At 47.3% G+C, this 6,000-nt stretch overlaps 1 long non-coding RNA gene across 1 annotated transcript in view; it reads right to left on the reverse strand.

The window, feature by feature from the left end:
• Positions 1-4,694, reverse strand: part of LOC117078275 — a 40,588-nt gene extending 35,894 nt beyond the window's left edge. Inside the window, exon 1 of the long non-coding RNA XR_004434962.1 lies at positions 4,029-4,694. This is a non-coding gene — a long non-coding RNA (uncharacterized LOC117078275). The remainder of the gene's footprint in view (positions 1-4,028) is intronic.
• Between the last annotated feature and the right edge of the window lie 1,306 nt (positions 4,695-6,000).

Consider the following 6,000-nt stretch of genomic DNA (forward strand, 5'->3'; position numbering starts at 1 on the left):
CCATGTTAGCCAGGATGGTCTTAATCTCCTGACCTCAGATCCACCTGCCTCCACCTCCCAAAGTGCTGGATTACAGGTGTAAGCCACCACACCCGGCCTATTTTATTATTTTTTTGAGATAAGATCTCACTTCATCCCCAGGCTGTAGTGCAGTGTGGCATGATCTCAGCTCACTGTAACCTCAAATTTCTGGGTTCAAGCAATCTTCCAGCCTCAGTCCCTCAAGTAGCTGGGATTACAGGCACCCGCCACCATGCCCGACTAATTTTTGTATTTTTTGTAGAGACGGGGTTTCACCATGTTGTCCAGGCTGGTCTCGAACTCCTGAGCTCAAGCGATCTGCCCACCTCGACCTCCCAAAGTGTTAGGATTACAGACGTGAGCCACCCCATCCGGCCAAGCTCTGTCGATTTTATCATGGTCTCAGACTAACCTTACCTGAGGCTAGTATTCTGTGAGATTGTTCATGTCTGTTAGGAGAATACATGGCCTAGCTATGGGGGTCAGGCCTGCTTCTGGGTATCAGGGGCTGCTCCCTTCTTTCCTCCCTTTTTCTCTCATGCTAAACGTCTCTTACGGGTGAAATTATGTCCCCTCAAAATTTCTACTTTGAAGTCCTAAACCCCAGTACCTCAGAATGTGACCTTATTTGGAAATAGGGTTGTTGCAGATGTAATTAGTTAAGTTAGAGATCATGCTGGAGTAGAGTGCCTAATCCTAATCCTGCGCCACTGTTGTCTTTATAAAAAGGGGAAATTTGGACACAGACCACAGGGAGAATGCAAGGTAAAGATGAAAGCAGAGATGGGGTGATGCAACACAAGCCAGGAACAGCAAAGATTGCCAGCAGGCATGAGAAGCTAGGAAGATGCAGGGCACACATTCCCCTCACAGCCCAAAGGAACCAACCCTGCCAACACCCTGATCTCACACTTCCAGCCTCCAGAATTGTGGGACAATACATTTCTGCTATTTAAGCTACCCAGATTGTGGTACTTTGTCATGACAGCATCCCTAGTAAACGAATACAATAGATCCTACAATGCACAGAATAGCCCTCCATAACAGAAATTTCTGGTCCAAAATGTCAATAGTCCCAAGGCTGAGGAACCCTGCCCTGGATACAGACCTTAAAAGTATTTACTGACCTCATAATCTCTGATAGAAGACAATAAAAACCAGCTGACAGTACACACATCTTTGAATATAGTCCTTCAAAGTGCTCAGAAACCTCACACCTTGAACATGGAAGCCCATACAGCCCAGAGAAGACAAGCCTAAAGAGACCACTAACAGGTCAAAGACATCATACTCTGGGACAAAGACTACCAGAAGATGAAAGAGCTAGCATCTAAAAACATACACCAAATGTTCAGAGACAACACATCACGAGACACAAAACCTAAGAGAGCTCCGGGTCCAAAGAGCTCAGATATTTCACACCCTGGACACACACAGGTGAAAAACCGCTCATAATAACAGTGTCATTCATTTCCTGGTTAAAAAATTGTACTAAGATTACATAAGTTAACATTAAGGGAAAAAGAGTATACAAGAACTCTGTACTATTTTTATAATTTTTTTAAGTCTAAAGTGCTTTGAAAATTTAAAAAACTTTAAAGGCTGGACACAGTGGCTCACATCTGTAATCCCAGCACTTTCAGAGGCTGAGGTGGGTAGATCGCTTGAGCTCAGAAGTTGGAGATCAGCCTGGGCGATATGGTGAAACCCTTCCCTAAAAAAAATACAAAAATTAGCCAAGGTGGTGGTACGCACCTGTATTCCCAGCTACTTAGGAGGCTGAGGTGGAGGATTGCTTGAGCCCAGGCAGTCGATGCTTCAGTGAGCCATGATCATGCCAGTGCACTCCATCTGGGTGACAAAGCAAGACCCTGTGTCCAAAAAATAAAATAAAATAAAATTTTAACAAAAATGATCACAGGACATAAAAGGGAATTTAGAAAACTTAATAAGGCCAGGTGCAGTGGCTCATGCCTGTAATCCCAGCACTTTGGGAGGGTAAGGCAGGAGGATCCCTTGAGCCCAGGAGTTCATGACCGGCCTGGGCAACATGGTGAGACGTGGTCTTCACAAAAAATAAAAAAAATTAGTGGGGTGTGGGGGCACATGGCTGTGGTCTCAGTTACTCAGGATCAGGAGGCTGAGGTGGGAGGACTGTTTAAGCCCAGGAGGTCAAGGCTGCAGTGAGCCATGTGCATGCCACTGTACTCAGCTGGGCAACACAGTGAGAGACCCTGTCTCAAACAAAACAAAACAAAACAAAACTTAAATACATCTTGCAACAAGCACAGAAAACAATGTTAAGCTCCTCTAGCAGTCACAGAAATGCCAATAAAAGAAAAATGAAAATCAATTTTAAGAAAAAAAGAAAGGCCGAGTGCGGTGGCTCACATCTGTAATCCCACACTTGAGAGGCTGAGTCAGGAGTATCATTTGAGCCCAGGAGTTTGAGACCAGCCTAGGAAACAGAGGGAGACCCTGTTGCCACAAAAAAGATTATTTGAGACAGGGTCTCGCTCTGTTGCTCAGGCTGGAGTGCTGTGGTGCAATCACCGTTCACTGCAGCCTTGATCTCCTGAGTAGCTGGGACGACAGGCATGTACCACCATACCCGGCTAATTTGTGTGTTTGTTTGCTTGTTTGTTTGTTTGTTTTTTGGTAGAGATAGGGTTTCACCAACTTGCCAGGCTGGTCTCAAACTCCTGGCTCAAGTGATCCACCCACTTTGGCCTACCAAAGTGCTGGGATTACAGGTGTGAGCCACCGTGCCCAGCGTACAAGAAAAAAAAAAAAAAAATTAGCCGGGCCAGGCATGGTGGTATGTGCCTGTGGTCCCAGCTACTCAGGAGGCTAAGGAGGGAGGATTGTTTGAGCCAGAGGTCAAGGCTGAAGTGAGCCATGATTGCACCACTGCACTCCAGCCGGGCAACAGAGAGAGACCTGCCTCTAAAAACATACAAAAAGGCCTGGGCAACATAGTAAAATCCCATCTCCACAAAAAATTAAAAAAATTAGCCGGGTGTGGTGGCATGTGTCTGTAGTCCCAGCTACTCAGGAGGCTGAGGTGGGAGAATCACCTGAGCTTGGCAAGTGAAGGCTGCAGTGAGCTGAGATCACACAACTGCACTCCAGCCTGGGTGACAGAGCAAGATCCTGTCTCAAAAATAAATAAATAAATAAAAGTAAGACACACAAAAAAAAAAAGAAAAGAAAAAAAAATCCTGCACATCAGGGGACAAAGATCCATAAACAGGTTAGAAACCTTGGGACATTCTGGACCAACGTAAACAGAAAAACAGAAAAGAAAAACAAACAAACAAACAAAAGAAACCAACCCTGGGACAGAGACCCACAAACATCTCAAACACCTAAACCTCTGAGACACAGATTTTCAAACAGCAAAGAGCTTTACAGTCTTTTTATAAGTCATACTTGAACTGAGATTCCAAAACAAATCAGACTTCACATCCTGCCACAGTCCTCCAAAATGCAGAGTGTAATAACTACTTATGATGAGCTGACTTGACTTGAGAACACTTTATTCCTACTACCTACCTACCTCACCAGCCAAACACCTCCCCTGTCTGATGTTTAACATCCCATCATTTAAAAGTGTACTCTTTTAAGTCTTGCCCCCGCTCCAAAATTCTCCTTGTAATTGCCACAAGCTCTTCAGCATCCCAGAGCATGAAACCATGCATCTCTCTTTAGTCACTTATGGCCCACCCCATCACACTCCTAGTCAGGCCTGGTCCTGAGGGAAGCCTCAAGTCACCTCTTCTGGGAGATGGGAGCTGGCCTGGAGGAGGATCATGAGATCACCTTGAATCTTATCTGCTGGACTCAGACCTACAGGTAGCCTGAAAAACAAATGCCAGGGACCTGGAGAAGAGTTTTTCTCAGTACTGTTGTGAATGGTGAGTGGGTCCTGAAATCAATATAATGGGATGCAATAGGCATTGTTTAAAAAAAGAAAGAATAGGTAAAAGAAAATGGAAAAAGATTACCCGACACACTCTGTGCCAGCCCTTGAGTACAAGCCAATAATGCCAGCTTCTTTTACAGGTGCACAAGTTGAAGTTCCCAGACGGGATTCGAACCTACGGTCTCCAGTAGCCAAAGCCCTGCCTCGGCAACCCTGAACGCCAACCCAGGAGCCAAAGCGCTTGCGCCGAAACAGCAGCCAATGGGAGCGCGGAGCCGAAGGACCCGGCTTGTAGCCTCTTAGTGATTCCGGAAAACCTCGGTACCCTGGAAGAGCTTAGGTAGGCAGTCTCGCGGTGACCAATCAGAGCTCAGGGCAGGACTTTGTCCCGCCCTACGCAACTCGTCCAGGAAGCAATCACCGCTCCGCGGCCTTGCTCCACCCCACCCCCGGAGTTGATTCCCATCTGTAGCCAACCCGGCGGGAACGGATATATTAATAAAAGCTTGGTGGTGGCGGCTTCCAGACAGGTGGACGCTTTAGGCCGAAGATCCGGTCCGCCCGGCGCGGGGGTCGGTCCAGGCAGAGCCATTCTCTCCTCGGTCTAGGGTGGAGGCCGATCCACTCGCGGGATGAGGAGACCGTTCGTGTCTCCACTAGTACAATGGTGTCTTCCGGAATACACGACCCCTCCCCTGTGGTACCTCCCATCACCGTAGTGGTATGGTCCTGGAGCTGCACAGTCTAGCCATTAACCCTTCATTCCCACCGCTCACGCTCTCCTTGTGTGGTGCGACAAGGACTCTTTCATGTCAATGTCAAGTGAATCAATCCTCAGTTCACCGCAAAACAACTAAATGGACTCTCTCTTTCATGCCTTCCTCCTGCCCATGTTCCAGCCCTGTCTCCCCAAACCCACGTCCCCGAGAGCACTGTCCTTGCCCCATACTCTGATGATCCGGTTGAGAGCAAAGGCCCAGGCGTCCAAACCCTTGCTGCAGAGCCACTGCCCATTAATGGGCATTCATTCCCGAGGCCACTGATGGAAGTGTGCCTTTGTGTGGCAGCGTTTATCAAAATAAAAAGCAGACACCCCTCCTTACTGGAATGTCACCACCATGAAGGTAGGGAGGGATATGTGTATTTCTAGACCCCCAGAGTCTCCGCCTGAAACTGCCCTGCACATAGTAGGTGCTCAAAAGGGGATCTGTTGAATAAATGACTCCTTTGGCCTGGCAGTTTCACTTTTAATCATGTGTTCTAAGGAAATAATCATACATACGTGCACAGTCCTGTGTGCACAAGAATGAGAGGAGCAAACAACTGAGGGAGAAAACGGCAAACGCATAAAGGCGATTATACCATAGAGTACCAGCTGGCTGTGAAACAGAATGAGACCTCATTACTGGAAACGCCCAGATAGCTCAGGGACTTCACATCATTGCACACAGAGCACAAAAGAGCTCAGAGATCTCACACCATGGGACACAGAGTCCAAAACAGTTCAGGGAACTCACACTGAACACAGACCACAAAACAAAATTTAGAGAACTCAATAATTGAACATATCTTAATAGATTCCCAGTCACTTCATAGATCTCATCCTCGTCACAAAATCCTACAAACATTTCAGAGACCTCATACCCTGGGACACAAAGACCGAAACATCTCAGGGACGTTGCACGCTGGGAAAACAAATCCCAAACACCTTACATAACTCATACCCTGGACACAGACTCCAAAACAGCTCGGAGACTTCACCATCTGGGATACAGATTAAATCTGGACAGAGACCACATCCTCTTTTTGCAGGGTCTCACTCTGTCACCCAGGCTGGGGTGCAGTAGTGTGATCACAGCTTGCTGCAACCTCTGCCTTCCCAGCTCAAGCAATCCTCCCACCTCAGCCTCCCCAGTAGCTGGGACTACTGGAGCAGGCCACTACACCCAACTAATTTTTCTATTTTTTTCTAGAGATGGGGTTTCACCATGTTGCCCAGGCTGGTCTCGATCCTAGGCTCAGGTGTGCTGGGATTACAGGCGTGAGCCACCGTG

Source organism: Trachypithecus francoisi, unplaced genomic scaffold, assembly GCF_009764315.1.
Source record: "Trachypithecus francoisi isolate TF-2019V2 unplaced genomic scaffold, Tfra_2.0 Lachesis_group6, whole genome shotgun sequence".
In the NCBI taxonomy this organism is placed as follows: domain Eukaryota; kingdom Metazoa; phylum Chordata; class Mammalia; order Primates; family Cercopithecidae; genus Trachypithecus; species Trachypithecus francoisi.